Source organism: Apteryx rowi, unplaced genomic scaffold (genome assembly GCF_003343035.1).
Source record: "Apteryx rowi isolate R43461 unplaced genomic scaffold, aptRow1 scaffold_480, whole genome shotgun sequence".
Classification (NCBI taxonomy): Eukaryota; Metazoa; Chordata; class Aves; order Apterygiformes; family Apterygidae; genus Apteryx; species Apteryx rowi.
This window is the reverse complement of record NW_020450739.1, coordinates 14,719-29,192: the sequence shown is the minus strand read 5'-3', so window position 1 is coordinate 29,192 and position 14,474 is coordinate 14,719. Positions and strand designations below refer to the sequence as shown.

At 49.6% G+C, this 14,474-nt stretch overlaps 1 pseudogene; it reads left to right on the top strand.

Annotated features, from left to right (window-relative positions):
- The first annotated feature begins 12,212 nt into the window (after positions 1–12,212).
- LOC112972248 lies at positions 12,213–12,804 on the top strand (annotated as a pseudogene).
- The last annotated feature ends 1,670 nt before the right edge of the window (positions 12,805–14,474 follow it).

Sequence of the window (14,474 nt, the reverse complement as noted above, 5' to 3'; positions counted from 1 at the left end):
GGCCTTGTGGGGCTCCTGGCTGCCCTGCAACTTGGGGCTGTGCTGGGCATGGGGGAGCAGTCCCAGGGCCTGTGCTGGTCCCAGCCCTGGTGCCAGCATGGGGGCCCTGGGGATGGCTGGGGCGCCAGAGCCCTTGGGCAGTGTTCTGCTGCCCCCAGGGCAGGGCAGTGTCCTCTCACCTCTTCTGCCCTGTCCTCCCTTTCCCACCACAGCCCTGGGGCTTGGCAGCTCCTGTGCTTCGTCCAGCAGGGCTGGGCCACGATGAGGCAGGGGCTACTCTCTACTGGGCTGGGCTGTGCCCTGGTAGGTCACTCCAGAGGGCTTAGGAGCCCCACAGAGACACAGGGCAGCAAGGGGGAAGACCAGCTCTGGGCCTGCTGGTGCTCTGGAGTGGTGGTGTGAGGCTGGGAGGAGGGCTGGGGGAGATGGCTCTGCTGGAATCACCCCAGCACTGTCCACCACAGCTCTGAGACAAATCCTCAGGGTCAGCTAGCAGTTGCTTGGTGCGGATGGTGTCCCCTACCTGTTTCCAAGATGCTCTCCCAAACATGCTTTCTTTTGGGTGTTGAGATTTGACCTCAGTTTACAGGAGGACAGGGACTGTAGCTACCTGAAGATGTCTGAGCCCAAAACATACTTTGCCAAGCTGCAGGCACAAGAGGATCCAGGGGGAAGGAAGAGAGGTTCTCCCAAGCAAGTAGATGATTTGGGTTTATTACAAGATGAAGGATTCATTTCCAACACCAGTGTTTCCAGCAGGTTCTTGAGAACCCCATTGGAGCTGCAGGAAACCCCAGCCTCTGTTGTGCAGAACCCCTCTCTTCCCAGAGCCAGATCCCAAAGTAGGGACCCAGTCAGGGAAACCTGACCATGGATTGCCCCTCCCTCTACGAGAGGATGGAGCTAGCCCCACAGGAGCCTTGGGGCTCAGGGCAGCCTCAGCCCCGGCACCCAGGAGTCCTGGCTGCTACATTGTCTCCTGAACCAGATAGGACCCTCAGGCAGGGCTCTTGCAGCAGCTCCCTACCCTGTCCAGACACCTCCACAGCCCAGTATCCAAAGCTGTTTTTCCAGCTAAGTCTCTGTGCAACACCTCAGGAATGAGCTTCTGAAACCCTGACCCTTGGTGGAGAACTGCAGGAGCACTGGGAACAAGAAACTGCAGTCTGGGCTGATAGACTTGGTCCAGCAGCCATCCATCTTGCCTGCCCTCTTGCCCTCGACTTGCATCTCCATCTGGGGAAAGAGGATGCTATTCCTGTCTTGTCACCCCAAACTCCTCTCCAACATGACCCTTCTCCTCTGCCTGTCAGTGAGGGGCCCCAGTGTGGCCCTGCTGCCTTTCATCTTTGCTGCGGAGTGGCTCTGAAGGGCATCAGTGGGGGAGATGTGAGCAGTGCCCATCAGCACCTGGGCCTTCCAGGGAAGTGAGGGCACTGCTGTGGTGGAGACCTCTCTGTCATATGGCACATCCATGACCTCAGCTCATGTCGTGTAGAGCCCATTAGGTCACCTGCATGGATATAGCACAGCCAGGAAGAGAGCAGAGAGATTTCTCCTCACATCTCCTGCCTGGAAAGCAATCACATTCCTTCACCCAAGTTATTTTCACAAAAGCTCTGATAAATCCTTCAGAAAAGTCTCCAGATGATGCCAAAGGCTTTGAAATATCTAAAATCAGGCACTAGAGAAAGTTACTTCTGCACTCTTGCATGGACAGGTGTCTGTACTGGGAAGACCAGTGTGGGAAGCTGCAGTTTGGTGGTTGGTTTGGGGTTTGGCATTTTTCAAAGATCATGTGGGATGAAACAGCACAAAATGTGGCCATGGACTGAGGTGCTTTGGTGAGCTTCAAAACTAATTCCTACTGTGGGTCAGTCTTTTTGTAGAAATAGGGTGTAGGACAATATGGGACAGGATGTAGCCTTCCTTCTTTGGGCACCAAACCAAGCTCTGTATTTTTAAAAGTCCTCAGCAATGTTTTTCAGACTGTGGTGGTTAAGATAGAGATGATAAGCCAGAGAACACCAAACATGCCTTTAACACACATCGTCTGGAGGGCTTTATCCGAGACACTGGTCCCCACCGGGCTCCAAAACCATGGGCCAGGGCAGGTAGCAAGTCTGGCGAAGTCTTCCTAGTTCCTATGAATTTTACTAGTCTCTGCACAGTCCTGGGATGACTCTTCTGAAGGGAGACTCCATCCCCCTTGAATACTGTCAGAGATGTGGCTTTGCAAATCACTGCAAAAGGAAGGATTTGTTTACTACTTTGGGTTGCTTATTCAGCCTGCCGAACCCTTCTGTGACACTCTGAGCCCCAGCTCTGCACCCTGGAGTCTCTGTCCCTTCTCTCCTGTCTCCTCTGTGACTAACCAAAGTCTTGTCAATGCACTGGGGCATGGCTTCAAATTACAAAAGTATTGCTTTGGAGAGCTCACTTGAAGCTGTGACACTCTATGGAGCTGAGCATCTGATGGAGGCTGGTCTGGGATGTGGCCATGTCCTCACAATCCCCTCTGCTCTGGGCCCAAGCACTCAGGAAGGTCTCTGGGGAGAGCGGGGCGGGAGGAGGGGGTTGGTGTGGGTGGGATGGGTTTCCCTCAACATCCCTGACTCCTGCATTGGTTGCTCTGAATGCCCAGGAAAATCTGTCTTCTCTAGGGGCTTTCAGCAAGGGTTTTTCAGACCTTTCTATAGAAACACAGCCTGGTCCAGGATCCCCAAGAGCAACATTGTCCCCAGCATGACCTGGGATGCCCAGGTGTTGTATGCCTCTCTCTTCTATTTCCTTATTTTCTGATTAACTTGACAATTTCTAACATCGCCTTTATAGCATGCTATCTGGACACTTCCAGTTTTCCTCCTCCCATTAGTCTTTGTTCATTCAGACACATAGTTGCTGATTTGCACTTCAGAGAGTTTAAAGCTTGCTCTGTCTTTCAGTAGTCTGTCCCTTTAGCAAAGTCCTTTATTATGTTTTTATCTAGCCTTTCCTATCTATCAAAAAGATTTCTAGTAAGGGTATCCCTTGTGGAAAGTGGCCCTCTAAGCTTGGACTTAGCTGCCTCCAATGTTGATTGATCCTAATGCAGTTGAGGAGTGTAATTATTTTTTATGAAACAGTATCATGTTTTATTGTTTGTTTGCAATTAAGAAAAAATGTTCTGTGTCTATCTGTAGCTAGTTCTCTAAAGCAGGTGGGAATTGGGGCATATGAGCTGCTACATTCATTTGCAGATGTCAGTGGAAAAAATTTAGCTTTTAACAAAAGTGATGTAATTCCCAGGTGACTGGTAAAAGAAATGGCAGGATTGGGGAGATGGGAAGGAAGATTGTCCATACAGTGTTTGATCTCCAGGATACTGCTTTTTCTACATGTCCAGACTTCATTAGGAGACACTCTGGATCGATATCAATTGGAGAATGTTGCTGTCACTAATTTGGTAAACTGAAGGACAATAAAGAAAAAAAAAACAACCTTAAGAAACAGAAATTAATTTTATATTATTGAAGTCTCCATCTTTCACCTACACTCCTGAAAGGTCTCCAATTGGCCATATAAGACTTGAAGAAAATTAGAGGGATAGATGCAGCTCGGCAGGGCTTTTTGCATTATAATGAGCCCCATGGTGTAATTGGTTCTGAGTCCATGAAGCACAGCTACTGAGAGAAAATCGAACAAAATTTTCAAGAAGTCAAAGTCAGAAGAAAACCACAAAGTTTTGTAGAGCATTAATTGGTCCCACTGAGGGCCATTAGCAACAAAGACTCACTGGGGGCTCATTAGAGCAGAAAATTGTAGTCACTGATTACAGGTAGGCACTGACACCCAGGCCCTGGGAAGGAAGATCCTTTCCTCCACACGTTTCACAGGGCTCTTCCTGGGGGCAGTGTGAGAATGGGGGTGTGCGATGCCAAGTGCAGGACAATGATATGACACTTCATGGGTTCCTGGGGCGGGGGGCAATGAGGCTCTGGTTTCTCCTGGTAGGCCTCTGTGGCAGAGATAAAAGCCATAGGACAAAGATCTCTGCTCTGTTGAGGGCTTTCAGCCTTGCCAGCGAACATGGTCATCTTCACCACAGGCCGTCCTGCGCTGTCACACACCTGTGCTGGTGTCTCTGCAGACTGTAGACACCCAACCTATTTCCCCACCTTGCTCTCACCCTGGAATCTCCCTGCCTTTACTGATGTCTCTCCATCCTCAGTGGCTGTTCCTTGAAACACAAAGCCATGGGTTGATCACAGACTCCCTCTGGGTGACGTGTTGCACCACAACGCTACCCTTCCAGTGACATTTCTTCATTGTCCAGTCTGAATCTCCCAAATTGCAGTTTGTGTCTGTTTCCCCTTCTCATGCAATTTCCCACTACCAAGAAATGCTCCTGGGAGCCCCACAATGGGCTACGCTAGTGCTGAGTCAAGGGGAATAATAACTGCTCTTGCCTGGTGTTATGAAAATATCGTATACTCACTGGGTGTCCGAGAGTCTTAACATGCTGAGTTGAGAATTCTCTGTTTAACTCTCTATTTCAGTAAAGTGAACAGCTCAAGCTGGGTGCCTCGGAAGAGGGACCCCAAATGGAAAATTCCCTGGGTATTTATACCCCTACAATCTCATTTACCCATCCTTCACGCGATCGTCCAATCCAATAGAAATATCAGGTCTGGGGTCTTCTCACTCTCCATTGGGTATCTTCACTGTCTCTGGGTGGGGTTAGTTTTCTTCTTACCTTGCGGTTACAGATAAACAAGCATTTTGTGTTGCCATGTGGTGGTAGCCTAATGGTTTCTAGAATTTTCCAGTACAAACATGCTTGACCATTCGCTAGTCAGCTAGGCCTTAACACTAAATTTCTTAACACCTGGGTGGCCACACTCTGTCTCATGCAGCCCTATAGGCATTTAGCCTTATTCGTGGTGGGCATGCACCACTGACTCATACGACATTCCTCACAGGCTCTTCTCCTCCTGGTCTCAGCCAGTCAGGTTGCAGCCTGCCCTGAGGCATGGGGTTTTTCTGCCCCTGATGCAGGACTTGACATTTCTCCTTGTAAAAGTTCATGAGATTTCTCTTGGCTGAATCTCCAAGTTTTTCAATGTCCTTCTGGACTAAAGCTTCCTTGTGTCAGCTGTTAATATGTGTGTGCAGGTGGCTCACCCTGACTTGTGCTGCCCCTAAGAAAATAACAACATGAGGAATTCCAGGACATTCCAAGTAATAGAAGGAAGTACTAGTTTAATGGAATTGCTGGTCAAGGAAGGAATTGCAAGGGCAATAATGGCTGAAATGTCATCTAAGGGTACAAAGCAAGCGAAAACAGGGTTTATGGAGAACGGGTAAACAGAGATGGGCTGTTTGCATGGGAACATATGAGGATGGTAAGAGGAAAGAACTTGGAAAGGGGAAAAGAGAGAAAAAGAAAATAAAAGATGACAGAAAGGAGTGATCAGGGCTGTTTGGGGGTACCTGCTAAGCAGCCTTGCATCTGAGGAAACCTTACTGGAGCAGAACAACAAAGCTAGCTGATCTGATCATACTTGTGTCTGACTTACTCCACAGTCAAGCAGAACTAAGTGCTTTCCCTAACATTGACAAGAGAAGACCCAGAGGGGAAGGAATCACAGAATCTTTCAGGCTGGATGGGACATCAGGAGGCCTCTAGCCAACCTCCTGCTCACTGCAAGATCAGCTTTGGGGTCAGACCAGGTTGCTCAGAGCTTGATACAGTCTTGAAAGCCTCCAAGGGTGGAGACAGCACAGCTTGTCTGGGCAACATGTTCCAATACTTGACCATCCTTTCAGCAGAAAAGTTTTTCTGTCTCTCCAGCCTGTTCCTGTCTTGTTTCTTCCTTTGGCCATCATCCTCCTGCCATGCACCATGGTGAAGAGCCTTGCTCCATCTTCTTGATAACCCCCTTGCATAGAGGAGTCCTTGTACTTGGGGGGTCCCAAAACTGAATGCAGTATTGTACGTGTTGTCTAATGAGTGTCAAGTAGTGGGGGATAATCACCACCCTCGACCTCCTGGCTGTGGTGCTGTTCATACAGCCCAGGATGCTGTTTGCCACCTTTGCTACCCGGGCACATGGCTGTCTCATGCTTTGCCTTCTGGCCACAAGGACCCTCACATCCTTTTCAGCACAGTTGCTCCGTGGCAACCCAGGCCCCAGCCTGGATCTTTGTAGGGTGTTGGTGCAAGAACCTGGCATTTGTCCTTGCTGAACTTCATGAGATTCCTGACAGCCCATTCCTCCTGCCAGTTTAGTCTAGGTCCCTCTCAATGGCAGCCCTCAAGCAAGACTGGTGTCCTTCCCCAGTTTGGGGTCATCTGCAAACATGATAAAAGTTGCCTCCTCCAGGTCGCTCATAAAGATGTTAAACAGGACAAGTGCCAGGAGAGACCCCCCCCCCCCCCGTGGTGCTCCATTTCTCCTCTGGCTTCCAGGGAGAGTACTATACATTCACCACTACTCGTTGAACCCAATCATCCAACCAGTTCTTCGGCCATTTGGTTGTCTGCCCATTCAGACCATAAAGTCCTAACTTGCATGCAAGTATACTGTGGGATAAAATGTCAAAAGCCTTGCTAAAGTTCAGGTAACTGACATTCACTGTTCTCCGTTCATGTACAAATACAATTACAAATACAATTCTTGTAACGTAGAAGGCCGTCAGGTTGGTGAGACATAATTTAGCCTTGAAAATCCATGCTGCTTGTTCCCAGTCACCTTCTTCTCCTTGATATGCCCGGAAACATAATGAGAGAGGACTCGCTCCATAACACACTCCTGATCAAAGTGAGGCTGAACAGTCTGTAGTTTTCCCAGTTGTCTGTTTGGCCTTTTGTGAAGATGGATGCAAAACTTGCCTTTCTCCGGTCTTTGGGATCTCCCCCAGGCTCCACAACTTTCAAAGACGATAAAGAGTGACCTTGCTAGATAGTAACCAGCTCTCTCAGCATCCTCAGCTGCAACACATCCATTCCCATAGACTTGTGTTCTTGCTATAATCCTTGACTCAACCCTCATGCACTGCTGGTTGTTCTTCTCCTTGGTAGTCCTGAATCTAGGCACAACAGCCTGGGAGGCATTGCTGATGGAGACTCAAGTAAAGGCACCGAGTTCCCCAAACCTATCTGCATCTGCTGTTACCAGATTCCCTGGCCCAATCAGCCATGGGCCCAAATGTTCCTTGTTTATTCTTTACAGTTACTGAAGCAATAGCAGATCATCTTCATGTCCCTGACATCCCTTGCAAGTGTCAATCTTAGAGGAGCTTTAGCTTTCCTAAACGCTTCCCTTTTTCCCTGGACAATATTCCTAAATTTCTCCTTGGCAGCCTCTCCCCAATTCCCATTCCTGTATGCTGTCTTTTTGTACTGTTCAGTCATGCATTCCCTGTTTAGCTAAGCCTTTCTCCTGAGATGTCTGCTTGATTTCCTGAGTATCGGTATGAGCTTGGAGCATGCTGTCCTTAAAGATCTGCCAACTTTCCTGAGCTCCTTTGCCTTTCAGAGCTTCGTCCCATGGGATCCTTCTACCAGTCCCCCCCAGCAGGCAAAAGCCTGCTCTTCTGATATCCAGAGTCTGGACTCTGCTACTCTTCTTCCTCACTCCCCTCAGGATCAGGAACTCCCCACCTCACAACCACTACAGGCGAGGCTGACACTGATTGTCACATCCCTGATCAGTTTTTTCTTGTTTGCAAGTTCCATGTCCAGGAAAGCATCAACTCTTATTGATCTATCTGGCTTAGCTGGACTAAAAAGTTGTCTTCTACACACCCCAGAATCCTCCTGGACTCTTTACACCCTACTGCATTGCCCTCTCAGGCAATGTCAGGGAGATTAAAGTATCCCCATGAGAACCAGGTCTGTGATCCACAAACTTCTTCAGGTTGCTTAAAGACGTTGTAGTTCTGTGAAAGGTTGTGCATCTCCATTTCTTCTTGTTTGTGCCCCAGGCTTTGTATATTTGTGTATATTTGGGCTGCAGAACCTCAGCTGTGGCACCAAGGCTGAGTGCAGACTTGTCATGGTGAAGCCTGTTCCCAAGAGCCAAGGACACCATGTATGCAAAGGTCCATCTTCAGAGCGGAGACATGCTGGCATAGATAGCAGATGATGATGTTATGATGATATGAGGTGCCCACTAAGAGAACAAGCCCTGCAGTACCCAAGACCAGAAAGAAACAGAGCAGGAGAAGTGTTTTGTGCCCAAAGTCATTTTGTAGCACTTTGGAGGCTGTGACAAAAGTGACCAGATCTCCAGGAAGGGCAAGGTGTCTCTGAGAAAGTCCCTGGGCCTAAACAGCCCATGATTCAGCCACTCTGTGCCTGCACCATTAGCATAGTCCCTGTTCCTATCATTGGGTGTGAGAAAAGGTTTCGGGGGAGGAGAAATTGTGAGGTTTGAGAGTATAGACATATGCATGGAGACCTTGGTGTGATGTGCCTTCCATCTTTACAGCATGCTTTCATGTACCCAGGATGGACTTCACTTAAAGGCAGTGGTGTGAATCCATTGTCTGGGAACAGGTAGAAATCTGAGACGTCCTGGGGTGTTTGGCCAGCGACCACTCCAAAAGAGCATGATTTTCTGGAAGGTCCTGAGGTGTATCTGCTAGAAACATGGTTGTGCTGGACACCCCATGTATCTGACATGGCCCTGCAGGCCTATTTTCCTTGCCTTAAATCAAGTGTCTGCACTGAATTACATTAGTTGTTTGCAACGTCAGGATCTGCATATGACTCAGTTTCTAACTGAGCAGAGCTCTTGCAGTAGTAGGCAGCTAGTGACATTTCAGATAGCCAAGGAGATTCTCCACTTGATCTCCAGCTGATGCTCTAGAAGGATGTGGTGTCATAGTTGCTCCACCAGAGTGAGCAGACACTAGCATATGTCTTGGACCACCTCAGTCTCTCCAAATTTCAGAAGGAGTTTGTGTGTGAAGAACTGACTCCCACCCTCCCTCTCCTTTGGTTACAATGGGAGGTGAGACAAGAAGCTCCCATGCAGACACCCATTTTGTGCACACCAAAACTTGGGCAAGGGGAGTGCTACCTCCTCTGAATTGGTGGAGTGCACAGGAGGGAACTGAATCCCACTCCATCTCAGGGGTTTGTAAAACAGCATTGCATGCCTAGATTGACTCCTTTAAATCAGTCCCTGAAACACAAGTAAATGAACTCCCTTCTTGTCCTTGTTTAGGTGTCTCATCTTCTTATGAGATGTGAGCAGGGCCTGCTAGAGTGGGACACTTCCACCTCTCTTAGATAGCCATCCTCTAATGAGACAAACTGCAATGCTGGAATCAGTCTCTCTCCACTGTTTACATAGGCACTATCTGTGATTATTTTAGTCTACCTCAGTGTATATTTCCCAGGAGTTACCCTGCTGCCTTTCAGGATATGTCAGCCCTTCTCCCTGGGAATACCTCAAGGGTGCACAGGGGACAGAGAAAGTCACCTCTTCAGCTAGGCCTCTGCTCCTGAGCTGGGCCTGGCTCCTGGGACTGCAGGAGCCCATGGCAACCTGGCAGGTGTGGCAGAGAGACAGCTCTGTCCAGGAGCAGCTCCTCTTAAAAGAGCAGCAAGAATCAGGGCACTGCCTACAGGCTCCAGGATGAGATGAGTGACTCAGAAGTTAAAGACAGTGGGAACTGGAGGACAGCTGAGAGCTCATTGCTGGGAGAAATCTTCACACAGTAAGTCTCTGGCTGCAGGGCAATGCTGCTGTGGTTCCTGGAGGGTTCTCCTAAAGCTGACACCTATCACAGCTGATAAAGTCTGTCAGGGTTGCTCTCCCAGTTTTCCAGACACATCTTCAGAAGGACAGGGCATCATGGATGCCCTCTCCCAGGGACAGTGCAGTGGTATGAAGCCAGGGAGTGCACCCAGGTCTGCACAGGCTGTAATTCAGAGCAGTGTCCCTGTGCCCCAGGGTGCTGTGTGCTGGGGGCAGGGGACAGTGACTCTGCTGCCTGCGAGGGTCGGCACTCAGCCTGCTCAGGGAACTCCCCATGGTGCTGCAGGGAGAAGCTCTGGGTGGAAGGAGTGACCCCTGGCAGGGCAGGTTCATTCTCCTGTTGGTAGGGTGCTGCATGGTTCAGGGCTGCTCAAAGCCCTAGCTCATCCCCAGGATGTTTCCGAGGGGCCTTTTCAAGAGGAAAGTCAAGGCAGGAGTTACCTTAAAGGTAAGGAGCTCTCCTGAATCTATACTTTCTTTTTCTTACTGTTTGCAGAATGCTGACAGGAAAAGACATGGGGCAGAGAAACAGCTTCCAGGGGGAAAAGCTCTGGGTAATGGATGTGCAATCAGAGAATGAGGGGAAACTGAAGATAGAAATTCTGTGGGAGGGGGGATTTAGAAAACTTCCAGTCAGTCCCTGCAGTACAGACACCTTCCTCTAAGCAAGCTCCCCCATGTCTCATCTTCTACCCAGCAGAGCCGCTGTCCTCAAGGCCATGGAGTCCAGGGCATGAGCACCCTCCTCAGCAGCCCGAGCTCCAGCAGAGGAGATGGGCCTCTCTCCTGCAATGTGCCCATTTCCCATTGCATGACAAAGGGGCTGAAAGCAACTGTCCTGCAGTGTTGTCATCTGGGAGGCCTTGTGCACAGCTGGGTAAGATGAAGGCTTTCCTGAGTGCCTGTCCAACCCTCTTTCTTTACTTTCCCTGTGGCAGGAGATTAACAGTATTGACACTTGTTTCTTCACCTCTCCGTCCTGTCTTGTTCCTGCTCTTGTGCTCTCTGGAGTTAAGGGGGGGTGGGGTCAACTGCAGTGAAGGCATTGATGCTGTGCGTCCTGTGTGGAGTTGTCTTCATGGCAGTGAAGTGCCCAGGTTACTTTCCAACCTTCTAGGCAATTAATTTCATCAGGTTCAGAAATCATCTGACTCTTCCTTAAGGAGACCCCATCTTTACTGCTCTTGATTGTCTTTCTGGGGTGTCCTGCCAGGCTTCAAGCTGCCTTGCAGAAGACCACAGCTCTCCCATAGCCTATCTATGATAGCTGAGAGTCCTTGCGCTGATCATGTGAGTCAGAAACCTCATCAACATGCTCTTCACCACTCTCTTCATAACTGGGCTGACAGAGAAGAATTTGGAAATCTTCACTTTGAAACTGAACTGTGCTCTTACCTCAGTCCAGTTTCTTTCTTAGAGTAACTTGTGAGYGTCATTGTCCTTTAGCTGGGAGACGTGGAAGCACAGAGCAATGAGGAGCAAGTCTCATGGACAGACCAGATCCCCTGACTCTGTACAAAGTCATTGGGAGCTCTTTTTCCTTTTGGGACGCACAAGTGCTCATGCTGAGAGTAACTGAAATGCCAAAGATTTCTACCCCATCAGAGAATGCTCCCATGGTGTGATGGAGGCATCTAAAAACTAAAGAGATATATAATCAGATCCCTCCACTGCAGCCCATTTTCTGGAGAAAATCAGTGTGAAAAGGTTAAACAGCCTTTCCACAAAATGGGTGTATATAATCTGCTGCAGAATGTGTACATCAGAGTTAGTCACTTCCAACTCTCAAGGCAGTGTCTGGAGAAAGAGTGCAGATGGTAAACTAATATGAGGTTAGTTTCTATATCATTGTGACAGAGATGTCTGGAAAGGGCCAGGTCAGCCCCTGCCTTCACTTCACTGTTTCTTTCCTTTGCTAGAGAAGGAGCTGGTGTGACTGATTCAGATACAGGGCATGAGCCCCCTCCTTAGTAGCCTGAGCTCCACTGATTCAGATACAGACACCTCTGTTCAAGAGGGCAAGGCTGGGGGAGATGAATCCCTCGCAAGGGTCTTCTCTTTCAGAGGCAGCTGGCATGAGTGCTGTATTCATCTCTCTCAGTGGTAAACAGAGAATATTCCCAGTGGGTAACTGGACCAAATCTCTTTCACTCAGCTCAGAGTGCCTATCCCCAGGTATCCCCACCGAATATACAGGGCAGTTTGACACCTCCATTTACACACCGCAGCAGAGCAAGACTGACTCTTCTGGAGCCCATGGGCAGAAGCCCCTGCTCTGCATGGTACACTCAGCCAACACGAACCAGGGTTCAGAAAAGGGAGCTGAATAAAGGTAAAGGAGAGAGGAAATGTGTAGGGGGGATACTATGAGGAGTGGAATGGGTTTTGCTCAGAGAAGCCTGTCCTAACTTGTCAATGCCTTTTCCTCCTTGGACAGTCCCAAAAGCCCAGAGGTAGCAAATGTCCAACTGCAGCTCCCTCAACGAGTTCCTCCTCCTGGCATTTGCAGACATGTGGGAGCTGCAGTTCTTGCACTTCTCGCTGTTCCTGGGCATCTACCTGGCTGCTCCTCTGGGCAACATCCTCACCATCACAGCTGTAGCCCTTGACCACTGCATCCACACTCCCATGTATTTCTTCCTCCTCCATCTTTCCATCCTGGACCTTGGCTCCATCTCCACCACTGTCCCCAAATCCATGGCCAATTCCCTCTGGAACACCAGGGCCATTTCATACTTGGAATGTGCTGCCCAAGTCTTTTTTCTTGCCTTTTTCACTTCGGCTGAGTGTCCTCTTCTCACAGTCATGGCCTATGACCGCTATATTGCCATCTGCAAACCCCTTCACTACAGCACACTCATGGGCACCAGAGCTTGTGTCAGCAGCAGCTGCCTGGGGAAGTAGTTTTCTCAGCACAGTGCTGAACACTGCTGATACATTTTCGGTAACATTCTGCCAAAGCAATGCCCTCGGCCAGTTCTTCTGTGAAATTCCCCAGATCCTCAAGCTCTCCTGCTCAGACTCACACCTCAGAGAAGCTGGGGTTCTTGCGGTTAGTCTTTCTTTAGTCTTTGTGTGTTTTGTTTTCATTGTGCTGTCCTATGTGCAGGCCTACACAGTCATACTGAGAATCCTCTCTGAGCAGGGCTGACACAAAACCTTTTCCATGTGCCTCCCTCACCTGGCTGCGGTCTCCGTGTTTGTCAGCACGGGCGTGTTTACCTACCTGAAGCCCCCCTCCATCTCCTCCCCAGCTCTGGATCTCGTGCTGGCCATTCTGTACTCAATGGTGCCTCCAGCAGTGAACCCTCTCATCTACAGCATGAAGAACAGGGAGCTCAGGGACACACTGAAAAAACTGACACATCTGAACACAGCCTGAGCCATTTGAAATGTCCTGTGATTGCTCAGAGCATCACCCATGGTCACTACCCCTTGGTAGTTGGCTGTGAGATGCAATGATGCCTGTCTCCTGGGTCTGCTTCCCACTGTGATGCCACAGCCAGTGCAGAATCACCCTCTGCCCTGGGCCACCACAGCCTGCTCACTCTGCAGAGAAGCACCACCAGCCCAGGGTCCTGCAGGGAGCACATGGGAGGGGTCCAGGAACGGACAGGCAGGCCAGCACGGATGCACTCACCTGGGGAAAGGCTCTCCAGGGAGCAGGGACATCCCTAGAGAAGAGGAAAGGAGCAATAGTGTACTTGCAAGGAAGAACAGATAAGAGAAATCTGTTTCTATGTATGGCAACTAATGGCAGGCTGCTGTTTCACTGGGGCAGCAGAAGATGCTTGAGAAGCCCCAGGGCAGTGAGTCTTGTACTTTCCTGGAGAGAGGGATGGCACAGGGGAACTGCAGGCAGTCTGGGGATAGGGAATCTCCTCTGTCTTCTTGTGCCACTGGAGCCAGTTCCACCTTGAAGGCTGATGGGGTGACTGAGTGCCCAGACCTCTGGAGCCCCCTGTGGCGGGCACTGCTGTGGGGCCACACCCAGCCTGGGCTGCTCTGCTGGGCGGGGTTGGGGAGAGGGCAGGGGAGGTGGGGAGAGTCAGGGAGGGACTGGGCTGGGCTGGGCTGGAAAGGGCCCAGAAGAGGAAAACACCAATGTTAGCTAAGCTGTGTGAACAGGCATGGTGAGGACACGTGCTGGAGTGCCAGGTCTCATGGAGAGGAACCAAGACGTGCAGGGTGCAGAAGAGAGGAGGCCAGTCTGTGCCCTTGGTTGCATGGACCARTCGGGAAGGTTTCTGAGGGTATTTGCCACAGACCTTCCTAAGGCATGGGGGCTTGTGCCAGGCTCCAGCGGTCATGAATCTATCAGGGTGCATTGAGTCCACTGAATAGATTCATTACGGAATTCGTGCTTACAGGGATTTGGTTGATTTGTTTGGGACTATTTGCACACTGAAAGCAAGAGACTGCTGTTGCATTTAAAAACAAAGATTTGTCAGCTAGTGCTAATGAACCACACACAGCACAGAGTTATGAAAACACAGTTCGTGCAGTTGTATGGTTACTCTGCTGCTCTACACAAGGGCTCTGTCATGAAATATATGTATGTATGTATATACATATATATATTGTTTAAGTGTCTAGGAACTACGAAGGAGTTCCTGATCATCATGTATTTTTATTCTAAGGAGGATAGGTGTTTTCACCACTGGAGAAATATACTGAGGCAAATCATGATATTTAGGAGACCTTTGAAGAGCCTTGCACAGT